This window comes from Dermacentor variabilis, chromosome 7 (assembly GCF_050947875.1).
Source record: "Dermacentor variabilis isolate Ectoservices chromosome 7, ASM5094787v1, whole genome shotgun sequence".
NCBI classification, from domain to species: domain Eukaryota; kingdom Metazoa; phylum Arthropoda; class Arachnida; order Ixodida; family Ixodidae; genus Dermacentor; species Dermacentor variabilis.
The window spans coordinates 148631198-148650565 of NC_134574.1; the positions used below are offsets into that span (position 1 = coordinate 148631198).

General features: G+C 47.6%; 1 long non-coding RNA gene across 1 annotated transcript in view; it reads left to right on the forward strand.

The window, feature by feature from the left end:
* Nucleotides 1-1107: 1107 nt before the first annotated feature.
* Nucleotides 1108-19368, forward strand: part of LOC142587204 (uncharacterized) — a 28821-nt gene continuing 10560 nt past the window's right edge. Inside the window, exon 1 of the long non-coding RNA XR_012829394.1 lies at nt 1108-1224. This is a non-coding gene — a long non-coding RNA (uncharacterized LOC142587204). The remainder of the gene's footprint in view (nt 1225-19368) is intronic.

Here is a 19368-nt window from a genome sequence, read left to right on the forward strand (position 1 = left end):
GCATCACCTTATGTACAGCCACAACTTTCAATGAAAGGGATAGGAACGAAATAATAAAGTTAAGAAAGGAAAATTAACTGTCCGCTACTTGTCAGCAAACCCGGATGAGGTCCGAAACAAGGCACATTAGGGCCACCGGGTGGAACGGTGGGGAATCGTCTGAGTCTTGTCCTCACCGTATGTGCTGACGTGAAATTCTTCGTTGTCATGTTCGGGAGAACATCGTCGGTACCACAAAGAAAGAATACATGACAATGATGATGATCAGCCTCAAACACGGCACATATCCGCAATAATGTATACGCCTAGAATAAGGCGCATACATTAAGGTGCGTAGCCAGTCTTTCCCGTTTCTGCTGCTGAAAAACAAAATCGTAAAAAGAATTATGCGTGTTAAATAGTGTAAAAGAAGAAAAAGGAAAAGAAACACTAGCCGATAAGATTTGTCGGTTTCACCAGATATTATGGCAAATTGAACACGTGGAGGTTTGGAAGCTTTCTCGAGCTATTCAATACTTAAAAAATGACATTATCAATCAAAAAGGGAAAAACAACTACTTTTTCCGGTGACTCACCTGTATCCAACATTTTCGTCTGGATTCCGCGTATCCCAAATCTATGAAAATTTGTCCCCTGCGCATTGCTGTACATGCTCATGCATCCCGTAATATTGCCGTTCGTACTTCAGCCCAAGCTTATATGCGGGAGAAAAACAAAAGAGCGAGACGCTGCATACTGTAACACGCTCTAATAAACTTTATAGAATGCCGAAGCTGGCTATTATGCAGTTAAAGTTTTTTTCAAGACATCATCTGAGGATGTACGAATCATCAATAGTAGAATTATACGTTCCAAAAAGCATCGGATGTAGTTGCAGTCACGAAAGCTACGCTATGAAAACGTGAGAGACAGATGATTTTCTGTGAATTTCGTTTACATACTGTCATTAGATTTCGTGAACTTGATTTTATCGGAGACAGTTAGCAGCCGTTCATGTCTGCTACATGCGAGTCATCGAAACTCATTCTTGGACGTTTCTGCACGTAATCTGTCCCGAGTTACAAGACAAATGAAATTTCCAATCGCAATTTTTTGTTCCAGTGAGCCCCTCACAGATTGACAAATGCCGCGAGAGACTTCCGGTGGAGTGTGGGGGTGGTGCAGTAAGGGCCACTCTCTTTTTTGGCCCTGGAATTAGCGCAGTTTCATCTGCATGGATGTGTTGTGAGTATCTGCATGCATTCGAAAAGTTTTGATTCATTTTTCATGCGCGACCATGGCGTTATGGTAAAATTGTCAAAAAAAAATATATTTCTGTATGTTATCATGTACAGATAGCCGCGTCTAATATTTTAATTAATAAGGAAGTTGTCCATGCGTTCCTTTGCATTAAAATTATAGCATTCACAAAAGTACATCAGCGTTAAAGTCTTTCAGAGCTAAAGGCGCATATAGTATGCGTGCCATTTCAATCACGAGTTGTGCTCGTTTTGCCCTTATCAATAGTTTTATGCCATAAGGTTCAAAACACAGTAATAAACTATTCTATATTTGCAGGTTTGATTTAAACGAATTCGCACACTTATTCTTCAATACACTGCAAAAAAAAAAAATTGGTGCCCCACATTACGCAACGTACTACAAATCATGTGACTGCATGCGGGTGTAACTCGAGTGTTCCGTACTTTGTTTAGCTTCCATCTCTGTTTTCGCATTCTCCAGCTTGGTAAAATGGGAGACACATTTTCCTAAATATTTGTGGAGGCGTGCCTTACACGAATCAGGCTTACGTAGATATTCACTGAGTATATATATAAGATAGAGTGGATTATGAGTGAGTACATGTATAAGTGTAATATTTCATTCACAATTAGTGAAAGTGGCTCCTATGGCGCTCATGGTAGCACAAGAATATCGGCTACTAAAAACACCGAGCTTTTACGTGTGCCTTTGGAGGAACATTTAAAATATAATCTTTACCTTCATTTGCTAACACAGAAAGTCTCGTGTGGCGTCCACGTATTCAATAAATCCAGTAACTACTTCCGGAGACACATTATTCTTTCCCTATATTACTCTTACATTCATAGTCATCTCTCTTACTATATATCATCTTGGAGTAACAATTATCACTGTCACCTAGACGTTCTTCAACGACTTCAACATGAAGCGCTCCGACTGGTGACATTTCGTAACATTCTTACGCTCTCAAAACTAGGGTACCAAAGCCTGAATAGTATACCACTAACAGAACTGTTGAAATTTATTTATTTTATTGATTTATTTCACAATAACCCTAAATAAGTTAAGGATATAAAAATGAAATTAAAGGCTATCACTAAATATATTCAAGCTTAAACGGTATGACATCTTAACCTCTGTTGTTGCAAATGATTTCCTCAAAAATACTAACATTATCAGGTTTTCTACAAACAATAATTTACTTCTTCCCCGCGTTCGAACAAACTACAAAAAATTAAATGCTGTCTGCTTTGGGGCATCATTCTGGAATTCTAAACCATACGAAATGAAGTCATCCTCATCGGTACATATGTTTCTATACCTCCACAACAAATACCTACTAGACCACTTAAATGAAAAATAACACCATAAAAATAATTATGACATTCTTGTTTTCTTTATATTACCTGTTTCTTGCTTCTTCCGTTGTCCTTTTTTTGGTTATTGCGCATGTGTAAATCATGGAAAATATAGTTGTGTTTCTATTGTTCCCGAAAGCATCAGTTTCGCCTTCGCTTATTGCGGCACCGCTTTGTAGATTTTGGTTTTCTTCTTCAGTTTTGTTGAATTCCTTATTTTAAATAATATCATGAAGCCTGTGCAATTTTTTCAGTTGCAAATGTTTTCCCGCTTACGCTAATGTATATTGTCATTAATTTATATTATGTTCTCATTAGATTTGTTTGCTTCTTTTATAGCGCTGCGTTTGCTCTAGCTTTTCTGTTAGTATTTAATGTTGATGTATTCCTTTTGTATTTAGCTGTAATCTATAATTGATATGTAGCATATTATCTGGCTCCCTAGACAGTTTCATAACTATGGGACTACCGAGTGTAATAACGTCACTAAGGATGTTGTCATGTGCGTAAAAAAATTTGAATAAACTTGAGCTTGATGCGCTGAGATGCGCAATAACTGCTATGAAAAATAATGCAACCACTGGCGGCCGACTATGAACACTCACACTGTCGCCGACTGACTTTTCAGACACGGACAATGCCTCGAATTGCGGCCTGTTTTGGATGGTTCGCACAAATATTCAGAAGTTTTGATTATTTGTCGTATTTTTTTTTCTTGTAGTCACGCTCCATCGTATTCTGTAAGGGTTTCTCACTTTAATACGGCCACCTGCTCGGATGGAGCAAAGTATTACAGCATCACAATTCAGAAGTGCGCTAGAAAGGCGGTATAAGTCAAACTTACTCAGCCAATTAAGGCACGTGATAAGGTTGTAGATTGGTTTCCCTTTTGTTTATTTGGCATTTCCTGCATTATTCAATAATTATGTAGCTCTCTTGTGTGAAGTGTTAAGGACTGTGAATTATTGAAGGCCAGTTCTCCCTGTGCCCTACTGATCTGCGGAGGCTTAATCTAATTCATAATTACTTAGCTTCATTACATAAACCCCATTGGAGTCTATTTGCGAGGACGCATAATGGCACGTTTCTTGCTACTTGTCCGGATCAACCTGCACTTTTCGTTTTAAGGTTTCCTCTAGATAGGGGCTGGTGAAATTAGTGCAATTTGTAGTCTGGCGGTAAGAGTGGCTTGCACGTAGCGCTTGCAGCATTGTGTGTGGCGGGCAAAGGTCCCTGCTTGGTGCTTGACATCTTGCTTTTCTGCAGTCTAATCAGAGCTTATCTCTCGAGTGGCCTTTGGCCAGAAAATCCTCCTCCTTGGGAACTGCGGCCCCATGGCACTGAGCAGCGGAGGCATCAAGCCGGCCGAGCTGCGTCGAACAACTCGACCTCCCGACGCACCATCTGGCGGCAGGGGTGCTGTTGTGTTGTCATCGGCGAGCGCGCAACTATGGAATGCTATCCACGCTTCGTCGTCTTTTCGACACCAAAAGAGCTGGCGACGAAACCAGTGTCGCCTCAAGATAATTGACAAGCGATTATATGTCGTGTCTTCGTCTGTTCAACGACCCAGAGCTGTTGAACGAGACGAGTTCTGGAACTCTATCATCGGCGATGCGCGTCCCTAAACGGGAATGTCGTTCTTTGTGTGCTTCCTGTGAAAGAACCAGCGCCCTCCCGGACCATGATGGCGCCCAGCGTCGACTATTGACGGGCAGACAGAGAACCTCCCTTCAAGGTGACCACAACCGCCGCCGTTTTTGGAAGTGGTGGTGACAGTCAAGACGAAAATCTCTACAAGCTGGCCGTTACGGACAGCATACTAGTTGCTGCGAATAGTTTACGCTGATGATTTCGTGAGAACAGCATCGACCCCGGTTTCATATGAAATTTCATCTTCATTGCATCGAGGGTTGGTCGAATGTTGGACACCAGAGGCGGATTCCGGCAGGGTGGTGCGACAAAATGGGTGTATTTTCGCGGACTGCGCGACAGTTCCAAGTGGCCGAGAAAAACATTTATTTCTCTCGCCGAGTGACAAGGGAAAATGAATGGCTTAAAAAGCGGAGCTGGAGTGTTGAAAAGGGTGCTCGGAAATGTAAAAACTGACACAGTGTGCTCCGACAATCAATGAGCTGTTCTTGTAAACCATGGTCATGTTCTTGTAAACCATGAACACACACCATGGCTGAACATTTACGTCGCATGTTTGCGCCGCGAACAGAAATTTCTGCATACTGTAGTTATCGCTGCACCGAAATGCTACACAGTGGGCCACCGACGGCCTTGTGTGAACAGGCATCAAGTGAATTTCACTTGATGTCAGGGGAACGAGCTAGGAGATCTCCAAATTGTTCCGCAACATGCGACGGCAACACACTTAAGCATCGCCGCGCCGGCTCGCACAAGCCAGAGATGACGAAAGGCTCCGCGCGTGCCCTTTCCTCCTTGCCCGATAAAAAGGTCTATACCAACCGCATCTTATCATACAGCAGGTGCCGTCCTCTACTGGCGTGATGCTACTAAATACCTAGGAAAGTGACAGGATAGTAGGTTACTACTCTTTGACTTTTACGGAAACACAAAATTAGGCAACTGCGCAGAAATAAGCACTGGTGATGATAATGACCTTACGATACTGGAGAAGGTACCTGATAGGAAACCGTTTCAAACTTCGCAGATAACCAGGTTAACTTACCCACTAGAGTTTTCGCAGTCGAAGAGCAGTATAGGTTGATGGTTTAGCGAAATAGAGCAATTCAGGTTTGCCGTCGTACATTGCCCTGGACAGAAACATCACGCAGGGTGCCGATACCCAATTTCGTCTCCACGTGCTACAAGAAATCTAAAGAAGCAACCGAAACGTGTTGCAGCCTTCGGAAGGCACACATGCGATGGAAGTAAAGATTGGCAAAGTATATGTTCCGGAGACACAAATTACGTGAATACTTATTATCAATGCCAGCTTGTGAAAGCCAATACAAGGCTCGAGGTAACAGGCTAGTTTTGCCAGAGCGTTCTGATATTCTCTTCGAATTCGTTCATCTTGATTTTGCCGAAATCAAAGAGTAGGGGAGCAAGTTAGGAAGACGCAAGCGTTCCTTGTCGCCGTGGACAAATGCACATGTTTCGTCGCTGCCAAACCTGGAAAAGAGGACGCGAACTGCATGATACCGTTGCTGGAATGAGGAGTACTCAAGAACGTCAAAGTATTCGTAGCAGGCAATGGCTCAACTTTTAAAACCAAAGAACTGTGACTCTGTGCTGAGGAAAGAAATATTAGTCTTCATTTCCTAGCAACGTATACCCTTTGAAGGCGGATTCCTTTGCAGAGCTAAAAATGGGCGACTTGAAGATGTACATGCGATTATACCCAGAATTCAAAGGTAACTAAAACTGTCTTAAAAGGAGCCGTCCTGCATCACAATACATCGTATATAGTAGGCTTAGGTTGCAGCCCACATTTTGCAGAATTTGGCAGTAGCGGACAACGAATAGAGCGTGGTGAAAAAAAATATTGTAAAGAACACCACAAGACTCCTTAGAAGCGATAGAAATATGGAGTGACGATGAAAAATCAATTTGGCCTCAGACGCAGCCCAAAGATGCCGATGATGGAACCAGGTGCGTGGATTCTTGTCTTTAAGGGGCTTCGTTCGAAAACTCCTTTTAAAGGTCCCTAATATGTCGTGAAGAGAGCCAAACAGGAAGGACTGCTGAGGACAATATACTACCAAGAATCCAGTGAAAAAGTGGAAAAGGCTTTAATTGGGAATTCCCATCAGTGTTTCCCGGGGTGGAGGGGGCAACACAGCCAATTGGGAATGTGCGGCCATTCATATTGCCAGCGTGGTTAGGAAGGTAGCGAGAAGATGACGACGAGATTAGGAATTGAAATATAACAATAAAATGGGGGGTCACTAAATGCAGCAACTTTATTCAAATCGATCCAGCAGTTTCCTGATGAGAGCACTTCTGCGTCTTAGATGAAATTTAATATAGCGCAGTTGTGGTTGGCCCCTTTAAAGCCGATGACCGCCGCCGGAAGGCATAGTGCTCTTTAGGAAGGATGGAATAAAAACAGAAATTGAACACAGCGAAAATAAATACAAACATAAATTGAAGATATGAAGACAACGATCGAGAAAAGAGCAATATGTCAGATCAGAGAGGCTGAAGTAAAACATAGAGCGTGGCAATATGAACAAAGCTTACAATAAGAAATATGGTTAATCCCTCATTAATAGGAATTGGTAGAACGCAAAATTGAAACGTGCCTTCGCAGAAGCTGTGGCATGTTTGCTCCCTGAACTCACGGTCCGCTGCAGAGAGAGGCGCACGATTTGCGGGTCGGCGACCGTGTGGCAGGCTTGCTTGGCGCGCGGCGTACTGCTGCCGAGTCGATTCGGCAGAGATACGAGGATTTCGGTCTGGTTCCGTAGTGTCTTGGTTAGCCGGTTGATTTGCGACGCGCTCTTCTTCAGGAATGCGAGTGGCAAATTTCGCAGCGTGCGCGGCGAACGCTAGAAGGCGTTCTGCTTCACACTGACGTGTCTCTCGGCAGACCAAGGCAAGATTCGACAAAGGATTCGCCAATCGAAGTCGTTGCCTTTCTGCGCCGCTTAGCGTAGGTGACCGTATGTGACGACGCGTCACAGGCTAATCGTGCGGGAAGGACAAACCTTGATGGATGTGATGTTATTGGGGCCGGATCACTCCAGAAAAAGGGAGAAGCAGCACGCGATAGCACAAACACACATCGGACTTGTATTGACGTACACGACACAGATAACGGCACACACACGTGACAATGCCTCATAGGCGACATGCACTATCTCTATGGATCGGTGGATTATGATTGGCCTACAGTTCCGGCGGAAGCGTGTGTCGCCTTCTCTGAGACCTCGCGGAACTGATGCTGGCCAGCGGGGTCGGACAGCAGTGTCGGCCGGCGGGTCGGACAGCCGTGTAGGACGGCCGGGTCGGACAGCTGGGTCGGACGGCCGGGACGGACAGCTGGGTCGGACGGCCGGGACGGACGGCCGGGTCGGACCGCCTCGCGGGGCTCAGGTAGCCGGCCGCAGTCACCGGGTCGCGTCCACAGCTGGCGGGGTAGCCCTGTGGCCGCTCACCCGAACGCTCGACCGCCCCGGTTCAGGACCGCCAGCCCTCCTGGACCAGTGCCCAGCGGAAGAGCGGGGCGAGGTAACCTCCCAGCAGGCGACAGTGTTGCTTCGGGTGTGGCGTATTGGCGCGGGCGGCGATAGCTCCTCTGGGCCAGACGCCCAGCGAGGAAGCTGTTTTCCGTCGACCGCCGAACCTCGCGCACTGCTCACGCCACGGGCCACACACTCTCGCGCCACGCTTTTCGAAGTGCCACTGCCGACGCTCCCAAATTGGTGTCGATGATGATGAGGATGATGATGATGATGATGGCTCTCTTGCGGGTATTCGCACAGAGTCGCTGTCATCTTCGCCACCGCACGGCGCACTGTCTTCGTATGTTTATACTTTCCACTCCCGCGTACCATATATTATGACAATACCCCCATTCTCAAGAAAGTTGTTCACAACTATTCTAAGACAAGGACGCAGGATGGAAAAAAAAGAGAGAAAGGAAAATTGCCGTGTACGTTTGTCCACTTGTTCATGTACGCACACGACACACATTGTGCACAGGGCGTTGCGCCCAGATAAAGTACTAACGCACAAGTCTGTTCGCTTTCAAATAAAGTATAAATACTTGAATGGTCGCATTGTGCAATCGCATTTTGCAAAATGAGCATGTGATTACGCGCGACTGAAGTTGTCAGCTCCGACATTGTCACAATCTTTTATATAGTTAATAGTAAAAGAATACTCCTGCAAAAGGAGACTCCAACGTAACACTCTGTTGACGTGCCTGGCACGCTCCTCTGTGGGCTTGTTTCCGCTGTCCTGGTCCCCGGCGCTTTCTCGACTTCGGAGGATCTTGTGTCGGCGCTTCTAAATTTTCAGGACCGAACGAACTGGTCGTATTTTTGCAGGCACACACAAGCATGCACTGACGAGGAAGTGGAGCGGCCTGTACTTTCCCTTTAGCGATTGTCTTTTGGCACTTGTCGCACGACTTCACGAAGCGTTTTACGTCTCAGGCCAATAAAATTCTTGTAGGACACGGTCGGTTGTTCTCCTGATACCTTTATGTCCTGCAATGATGTTTTCATGAGCCACTTCTAATACGCCATGTCTAAATGCTTTTGGTATGACCACCTGCTTAAAGGTTCTGCCAGTGGCCTGGTGGTAAAGGCGATACAACAATCCTTTTTCTTCAACGAATTCGTAACTGTGACCCTTTCCCGAGTTAAACAACTTGCTCACTTTGGCAAAACTATGTTTCAGCGTGTGGTCTTTCCGCTGTTCCTTAATGAGTTGTCCTTTTGTCACGTCACGTGGAACGTTTGCCGGAACGCACAAGGGGCGAATCTTGCCTTGTTCTTCAGTTCTGGCTTCAGCCACGCTCGATACATGCTGAGGCTTCCTAGGCGCCTTATTCAGCTTCATTTCTATCGGCGACGACTCAGCGTTGGGAGGAGCGGGGTGCTTCCAGTCAGAATCCGGATCGTATGGTCCTCTGACGCCTGGAAGATTTCCCAGAACAAGGTCGTAGAGGGGCTCGTCCATAGATGCCACTGTTAACTTGCCTGTAAAATACGGCGTGTTCACTTGCACGACAGCTTCAGGCAGGTAGATTGTTGAGCCGTCCAGAAGAACAACTTTCCTCTTCCTTCCCGTCGTATACACCTCTGGAACGAGTTCCCGTCTGGCAATTGCGGTATTACAACCGGTGTCTCGTAATACACGAACACTTCTTCCCATCAGCCGGCCTTCAACCACTGGCATCCCGTCGATGAGGAAAGTTACAGCATTATCAGGTTTCTCGTCGTCGCTGTCACTTGATCGGCGAGTCTTCTTTCCTGGACGCTTTGATTCTTTCACTGGACGAGTCCGGACTGGTCGAGATTCGGTGAATGCACACGCAGAACTTGGTTTGACGTCCCCGTACCGAGTTCGGCAATTTTCAACTGTATGTCCCGTTCTGTCGCACAACTCACACTTCAGCATACGCTTAGGTGGGTCACGGCAGTCAGGAGCCAAATGTCCAAACCGGTGACAGAAGGTGCACATAAGTTGCGGTTTCCTGGGAGCTTCAATGTTTTTTCCACCAAAATCCTTTGTGTTGTCGGTACCTTTTCCTAAGTTTGTCCAGTTCTGCGCGTCAAGAAAGCGATCCGTCAAGCTAGCAAGTTCGTCAAGGGATTTGCACTCTCGCTCCTTCAATAAAATGACTAGCTTTGGCTCACAACAACGCAGAAACTGTTCAGAGATCATGTGATCTCGTAGACCTTCATATGTTTTAGGCACATTAGCCATCTCAATCCAATGGTCAAAATAGGCTGAAATTCTTGCTGCTAACTGTCTTCCAGTTTCGCCCCCTACTGCTCGTGCCTTCCGAAACTTCTCTTGGTAGCCTTGAGCCGTGAATTGAAATCTCTGTAGCAAAGCTTTCTTCACCTTCGGGTAATCTAATGAATCGGCGGCAGTCATCCTACCGATCACAGTTAATGCTTCACCAGTTAGACACATGCTCACAGCAAGACCCCATTTTTCTTGTGGCCAGTCCTGCCCTGTTGCTACGCGCTCAAATCGCTGTAAATACGCGTGTAAGTCATCGCGTTTCTCGTCGAACAAAGGAAGTAACTTCTGTGGTTTGAGGGATGACGAGGAGGTGCTTGGCGCAGCCAAAATTTCAGAAGCTGCTGCCGGCACATTCCGAGCTCCTTCCTGAAGCTGAAGCTTTAGTTGGAGGATCTCACGCTGCCTCTCGTCAGCTTCCTTGGTTGCCTCTCGCTCCGCAGCTCTCTCGTCCCTTTGTTTAGCCTATTCGGCTTCAATCCATCTGCGAAGTTCTGCGCCTGACAATCCTATTTGCAGTCCTATAGCCGTGATTTTCTCTAAATCCATGGTGCCGTCTACTAATGTGTGTCTGCGCTCAAGCGAAACTGCCCCCTTTCACTGTATTTGCGAGTGAATCCTGGCAGGCTCGCCAGTTTGTGATGTTATTGGGGCCGGATCACTCCAGAAAAAGGGAGAAGCAGCACGCGATAGCACAAACACACATCGGACTTGTATTGACGTACACGACACAGATAACGGCACACACACGTGACAATGCCTCACAGGCGACATGCACTACCTCTATGGATCGGTGGATTATGATTGGCCTACAGTTCCGGCGGAAGCGTGTGTCGCCTTGTCTGAGACCTCGTGGAACTGATGCTGGCCAGCGGGGTCGGACAGCAGTGTCGTCCGGCGGGTCGGACAGCCGTGTAGGACGGCCGGGTCGGACAGCTGGGTCGGACGGCCGGGTCGGACAGCTGGGTCGGACGGCCGGGTCGGACAGCTGGGTCGGACGGCCGGGACGGACAGCTGGGTCGCACGGCCGGGACGGATGGCCGGGTCGGACCGCCTCGCGGGGCTCAGGTAGCCGGCCGCAGTCACCGGGTCGCGTCCACAGCTGGCGGGGTAGCCCTGTGGCCGCTCACCCGAACGCTCGACCGCCCCGGTTCAGGACCGCCAGCCCTCCTGGACCAGTGCACAGCAGAAGAGCGGGGCGAGGTAACCTCCCAGCAGGCGACAGTGTTGCTTCGGGTGTGACGTCTTGGCGCGGACGGCGATAGCTCCTCTGGGCCAGACGCCCAGCGAGGAAGCTGTTTTCCGTCGACCGCCGAACCTCGCGCACTGCTCACGCCAAGAGCCACACACTCTCGCGCCACGCTTTTCGAAGCGCCACTGCCGACGCTCCCAAATTGGTGTCGATGATGATGATGATGATGATGATGATGATGATGGCTCTCTTGCGGGTATTCGCACAGAGTCGCTGTCATCTTCGCCACCGCACGGCGCACTGTCTTCGTATGTTTATACTTTCCACTCCCGTCCCGCGTACAATATATTATGACAATGGAAACGGCGTCGTCAACTCAATAGAAGGTCTACACCGCTTCATCATCATCATAATCAGCCTGGTTACGCCCACTGCAGCGCAAAGGCCTCTCCCATACTTCTCCAACAACCTCAGTCATGTACTAATTGTGGCCATGCCATGCCTGCAAACTTCTTAATCTCATCCGCCCACCTAACTTTCTGCCGCCCCCTGCTACGCTTCGCTTCCCTTGGAATTCAGTCCGTAACACTTAATGACCATCGGTTATCTTCCCTCCTCATTACATGTCCTGCCCATGCCCATTTCTTTTTCTTGATTTCAACTAAGATGTCATTAACTCGCGTTTGTTCCCTCACCCAATCTGCTCTTTTCTTATCCCTTAACGTTACACCTATCATTCTTCTTTCCATAGCTCGTTGCGTCGTCCTCAATTTGAGTAGAACCCTTTTCGTAAGCCTCCAGGTTTCTGCCCCGTAGGTGAGTACTGGTAAGACACAGCTATTATATACTTTTCTCTTGAGGGATAATGGCAACCTGCTGTTCATGATCTGAGAATGCCTGCCAAACGCACCCCAGCCCATTCTTATTCTTCTGTTTATTTCCGTCTGATGATCCGGATCTGCCGTCACTACCTGCCCTAAGTAGATGTATTCCCTTACGACTTCCAGTGCCTCGCTGCCTATTGTAAATTGCTGTTCCCTTCCGAGACTGTTAAGCATTACTTTAGTTTTCTGCAGATTAATTTTTAGACCCACTCTTCTGCTTTGCCTCTCCAGGTCAGTGAGCATGCATTGCAATTGGTCCCCTGAGTTACTAAGCAAGGCAATATCATCAGCGAATCGCAAGTTACTAAGGTATTCTCCATTAACTTTTATTCCCAGTTCTTCCCAATCCAGGTCTCTGAATACCTCCTGTAAACACGCTGTGAATAGCATTGAAGATATGGTATCTCCCTGCCTGACGCCTTTCTTTATTGGGATTTTGTTGCTTGCTTTATGGAGGACTACGGTGGCTGTGGAGCCGCTATAGATATCTTTCAGTATTTTTACATACGGCTCGTCTACACCCTGATTCCGTAATGCCTCTATGACTGCTGAGGTTTCGACAGAATCAAACGCTTTCTCGTAATCAATGGAAGCTATATATAAGGGTTGGTTATATTCCGCACATTTCTCTATCACCTGATTGATAGTGTGAATATGATCTATTGTTGAGTAACCTTTACGGAATCCTGCCTGGTCCTTTTCTTGACAGAAGTCTAAGGTGTTCCTGATTCTATTTGCGATTACCTTAGTAAATAGTTTGCAGGCAACGGACAGTAAGCTGATCGGTCTATAATTTTTCAAGTCTTTGGCGTCCCCTTTCTTATGGATTAGGATTATGTTAGCGTTCTTCCAAGATTCCGGTACGCTCGAGGACATGAGGCATTGCGTATACAGGGTGGCCAGTTTCTCTAGAACAATCTGTCCACCATCCTTCAACAAATATGTCGTTACCTGATCCTCCCCAGCTGCCTTCCCCCTTTGCATATCTCCCAAGGCTTTCTTTACTTCTTCCGGCGTTACCTTTGGGATTTCGAATTCCTCTGGACTAATTTGTCTTCCATTATCGTCGAGGGTGCCACTGGTACTGTATAAATCTCTATAGAAATCCTCGGCCACTTTAACTATCTCATCCATATTAGTAATGATATTGCCGGCTTTGTCTCTTAACGCATACATCTGATTCTTGCCAATTCCTAGTTTCTTCTTCACTGTTTTTAGGCTTCCTCCGTTCCTGAGAGCATGTTCAGTTCTATCCATATTATATATCCTTATGGCAGCTGTCTTACGCTTGTTGATTAACTTCGAAAGTTCTGCCAATTCTATTCTAGCTGTAGGGTTAGATGCTTTCATACATTGGCGTTTCTTGATCAGATCTTTCGTCTCCTGCGATAGTTTGCTGGTATCCTGCCTAATGGAGTTACCACCGACTTCCATTGCACACTCCTTAATGATGCCCACAAGATTGTCTTTCATTGCTTCAACACTAAGGTCCCCTTCCGGAGTTAAAGCCGAATACCTGTTCTGTAGCTTGATCTGGAATTCCTCTATTTTCCCTCTTACCGCTAACTCATTAATCGGCTTCTTATGTACCAGTTTCTTCCGTTCCCTCCTCAGGTCTAGGCTAATTCGAGTTCTTACCATCCTGTGGTCACTACAGCGCACCTTGCCGAGCACGTCCACATCTTGTATGATGCCAGGGTTAGCGCAGAGTATGAGGTCTATTTCATTTCTAGTCTCGCCGTTCGGGCTCCTCCAGGTCCACTTTCGGCTGTCCCGCTTGCGGAAGAAGGTATTCATTATCCTCATATTATTCTGTTCCGCAAACTCTATTAATAACTCTCCCCTGCTATTCCTAGTGCCTATGCCATATTCCCCCACTGCCTTGTCTCCAGCCCGCTTCTTGCCTACCTTGGCATTAAAGTCGCCCATTAGTATAGTGTATTTGGTTTTCACTCTACCCATCGCCGATTCCACGTCTTCATAGAAGCTTTCGACTTCCTGGTCATCATGACTGGATGTAGGGGCGTAGACCTGTACAATCTTCATTTTGTACCTCTTATTAAGTTTCACAACAAGACCTGCCACCCTCTCGTTAATGCTATAGAATTCCTGTATGTTACCAGCTATATTCTTATTAATCAGGAATCCGACTCCTAGTTCTCTTCTCTCCGCTAAGCCCCGGTAGCACTGGACGTGCCCGCTTTTTAGCACTGTATAGGCTTCTTTCGGCCTCCTAACTTCACTGAGCCCTATTATATCCCATTTACTGCCCTCTAATTCCTCCAATAGCACTGCTAGACTCGCCTCACTAGATAACGTTCTAGCGTTAAACGTTGCCAGGTTCATATTCCAATGGCGGCCTGTCCGGAGCCAGTGATTCTTAGCACCCTCTGCTAAGAATCACTGGCTCCGGACAGGCCGCCATCGGAACACCGCTTACACCGGGGAAAACTTCTCATTCTTCAGTGTGGCTGGGGGGGGATGGGTCGGGCTGGGGCCTCACGATCTTTGCAAAAGCTGCCCATGTATATATATATATATATATATATATATATATATATATATATATATATATATATATATATATATGTAGACTCTTCTTTATTATCCCGAGTGAGTGCCCCACCACCAGCCCCAAAACGGTTATGATGAGTATGTGCAGATGAGACTATGAAGCGTATCAATAATGCTCGAAGAAAAATGAATAATCCTCACACTAAGTTCCCTACGCGCCCAAGCAGCCAGCCAGGGCGCGCCTTAGCCAGGAAGGAGGGAAACGCCGAAAGAATTGTTTGAGACGCGAAACGTGAACGATCTTTGAACCACGATAACGATTGTCCGAAGAAACGTCTACGGGAGGAGCGCGATAGTTCACGGGGGATGTTTGTTCTTTAATAATGTAGGGTCCAAAAAAGTGGGATTGAAACTTCTGACACAAACCGAGTGTACGAATAGGCGTCCAAAGGAGCACTTCCTCTCCAGGACGAAAGGAGTCGTCGCGACGAGAGATGTCGTAAGGTTGCTTGCGATCAAGCTGACTGACTTGTGTGTTGAAATGAGCACGTTGACGGTATTCCTCAAGTCTCGAGACGATCTGTTCTGGTATACTGGCCGAGGTGTTAGTTCGGGAATTGAAGAAAGCGGCGTCGATAGTGAATGTCGGTCAACGGCCGTAAACTAGGTGAAAGGTGAGTGCCCCGTAGTTTGTTGGATAGCGGTGTTGTGAGCAGGTGTCACAAAAGGTAAAAGTTTGTCCCAGTTGTTGTGGTTTGACCCGATATACATTGATATCATATCTGTTACTGCGCGATAAAATCGCTCTGTTAAGCCATTTGTTTGAGGGTGATATGCGGATGTCGTCTTATGAACTGTGCCACAACCTCCAAGTACTTCTTCAAGCATTGTTGACATGAAAGCCTTGCCGCGGTCACATAACAGTACACGAGGTGCACCATGACGCAGCACAATGACATCCAGAAAGAAGGTGGCAACGTCTGAGGCCGAACTAGAGCGTAGAGGAGCGGTCTCTGCGTAACGTGCGAGCTGGTCAACAGCTGTCACGATCCATCGATGACCTCCCGTCGTTATGGGCAGGGGGGTGACTAGGTCTATACCATCGATAGCAAAGGGTGTCTCGGGACATGGGATGGGCTGTAAAAGCCCAGCAGGAGGCGAAGTCGATCGTTTCCGCCGTTGACACTGGATGCAAGAAGCGACGTACTTGGCCACAAAGGTAGACATGCCTGGCCAAAAGAAACGCCTCCTAACGCAGTGGTATGTCTTGTGGAAATCCAAATGTCCAGCAGATGGGTCGTCGTGAAAGGCTTCAAGGACTTGTGTGTGCAGCGAACGTGGGAGAACATGTACCCAGCGGTGTCCGTCAGAGTTATATATGTAGCGGTGCAGCACATCGTCGTCTAGCTTAAAGAGCCGCAGTTGTTGACGTAATCTGGCATTTTGTGCGGTAGTAGTTCCGCATGGGCGTTGGATAATGCTGTTGCAGTAGGGGTCACAACGTTTACACAAGTGAAGTGAGGGATACCATTGCAAGATAACGTACCAGTAACTGCTACAGGTAATAACTGGAGTGGAGACAGTCTCATCATCAAGTGGCGAGCAATGGAAAGATGTGCTCAAAGATAATAGTGGAAGGGGGCAGCGAGAGAGAGCGTCGGCATCTTGATGCTTTATCCTTGTAGACTTGTAGACTTGTAGACGTCAAAATCGTACTCTTGTAAGCCGACCACCTAGCGACCAAGGCGTCCAGACAAATTTTTTATTGACTACAACCAGCATGAGGCGTTGTGGTAGGTTATGACCATGAAGTGGCATCCATAAAGGTATGGTCGAAATTTTTGTATGGCCCAAACTAATGCGTGACATTTTTGCTCTGTGATCGAGTAGTTATTTTCGGCAGCCGTTAATGCGCGACTGCCATCGGCAACAACTCTCTCGTGAGGTGGTATCACGCTGTAGAAGTACAGAACCGATCCCATGGCCACTAGCGTCGGTGTACAACCAAGTCGGTGCGTTCTCATCGAAGTGACAGAGGACAGGGTCGGTGGTTAATGCTTGCTTGAGGGCTTAAAAAAAAGTTCGCAGTCGTCTGTTCAAGGGAAAGCAGTGCCCGACGTGAGCAACTTGTGCAGCGGCGACGCCATGGCAGCAAAATGACTGATGAAGCGGCGGAAGTAGGATGCCAGGCCCAAAACACTTCTGAACTTTTTTTTTATTTTCAGGGCGAGGGAAGCGAAGCACGGCCGCAAACTTGTCGGCATATGGTTGAACGCCATCTTTACTGATAAGGTGGACGAACACTTTGATGTTCTATCTGGCAAAATGGCATTTGTTTGTGTTGAGTTGGAGTCCAGCGTTGCAAATGCATTTGAAAAACTGGCGCTGACGAAAAGTTGTAGAAAACGTAACGATGTCATCTAAATAACACAGACAGGTCTTCCACTTAAGGCTCCGTAAACCTGTGCCGATCATGCGTTCAAATGTTGAGGAGCATTAAATAAACCGGAGGGCATGACGTTGAACTCGTAAAGTCCGTCCGGTGTTGCAAAGGCTGTCTTGTCCTTGACCGCTTCGTGCATGGTGATTGCAAGTACCCGGACCGGAGGTCTGGATTTGAGAAATATTCTGCACCCTGGAGGGAGTCAATGGCATCGTAGATTCTTGGCAACGGATATAAGTCTTTGAGCTTGACCTTATTAAGGGCTCGATAATCGACGCAAAATTGTACAGAACCGTCTTTCTTGCGAACCAAAACAACAGGAGACGACCAAGAACTGGACGTTGGCCGAATGATGTCTCTATTGAGCATGTCGTCAACGTTATCCGCAATGATTTTCCGTTCTGTGGAAGACACGCGATACGGGCGGCGGCGTGCAATCGAACTGCCTTCGGTTTCGATGCGACGTACTGCGACGGAAGTGCGTCCCAGAAGCTTGGAGGGAACGTCAAATAAGGCGCTGTGTTTTTGCAGTAGCACGAAAAGGTATTCCTTCTGGGCGGCAGTCAGATCAGGGTTTATCACGGCCGTTAAAGCAGCGGCAGCAATATGATCATCAGTTGTGGTAGACAAAGGCGGTGATTCGGTGTGAAGCGGTGCCAGCGAAAGAGGTTCGGTGTCAGTAAGCAAGTCACAGTGATGCCTTGGGAGAGCATAACTGGCGAAGAAGTAAGGTTGCAAACAGCGACGAACGCTCCACCATCCTGAAACCGCACCGGGCTATGAGTAAGGCTAAGCTCACCAGAAATGCAGGGACCGCTCGGCCCAAGGAACACATTACCATTAACAATAGTGTCAGAAGTAAGTGTTAGAATATGGTCATTGCTCGCGGGAATGAAACAGTCGGTAGACGTAACGAAACGCAGGCTGTGAGCATCGACAGCGGACGAAGATTCAGTGTCCGTCATATGAATAGTTAGCTGACGGCAAGAGATGAAAGCTGAGACGGAGGACCGGAAGTCCCATGCCAAAATCATCGCGTAGGTACACGAAGATAGCACGACAAACTGAATGTGGTGAAAGATACCATCAATGAAAACACGCACAGTGCAAACACCGGAGGGTTGAACAATAACTGCATTAAGACAACGGAGGGGAGGGCCATTACACGGTGTCTTCACTTTTCGCAATCGAGAACACAAGTCACTACTAATAACGGAAAGCGATGCGCCTGTGTCAACCAAGGCTTTGGTTCCGACACCTTCAACACACGCCAAAAGTACATTAGACGGGCGCTTTGGAGGAGTTTCACGTTGTCCAAAAGATGAAGCTTTCCGTCCTGAAACTACACCATGCAGTTTTCCGGGTGGTGATCGGAGGTCTAAGCAGCCTGTCGAAGAGGGGAAGAGGAGCGCCGCATCGGTGATGGAGTGCGACGACGCGAAAACGCAATGAACCAGCAGCGTTGAATTCTTGCGGAGGTGGGGAACGTCGTGGATAATAATTGTAGTAAGAATGCCGACGTTGTGGTACAGGGCCAGAAAACTCATCCCTTTCAAACCCGTCATAGCCACGCCTTTCATCTTGCTGACGGCGTCAGCAAAACCTTGAAATGTGGCCACGGATGCCGCAATAGTAGCAAACCGGCCGAGGTGGGCTCCATGCGTTGTAAGACGGTAGAGGCGGTGGTCTTGTAGTGATAGGATTCAGGTACCCGTGCGGTGCAGGTGCCTGTTGTGGTGGCTTCTGGGAGGGTGGCACTATAGAGGCAACGTGAGCGTAATTTGGTGTAGAGATATGGTGCGGGCTCGGGACATGCGGACGAGTCATGGCAGCTAGCTCTTCCCTCACGATATGGCGTAGGCCGCCACCAGGAGGCGTCACATGGACCTCAGGAGCGGTTGGCGAAGCTTGGGCGTGCAGTTCCTCACGGATGATGGAGCGAATCAAGGGACGTAGCTCGCTGTCGTTGGACGCCTTGAAATCAGATGTGTCAGGGTGTAAGCGGGGCATATGAAGCTCATCTTGATGATCACGCGTACTGATGATGTCTGCGACGGTAGTGGGGTTCGGCACTACAAGAGCATTGAATGCCACAGTCCCAATACCCTTGAGCAGGTGGCGTACACGGTCACTCTCTGTCATCGAGGTGTTCACGCGGTGTTCACGCGGTGGCAGAAGGCGTGGATGTTCTCCATGTACGAAGTGTACGACTTGCCCGAGTACTGAACACGCGCAGCAAGCTTCTTGGCGATATTGGAGCGGACAGACGAGTTCGCCAAA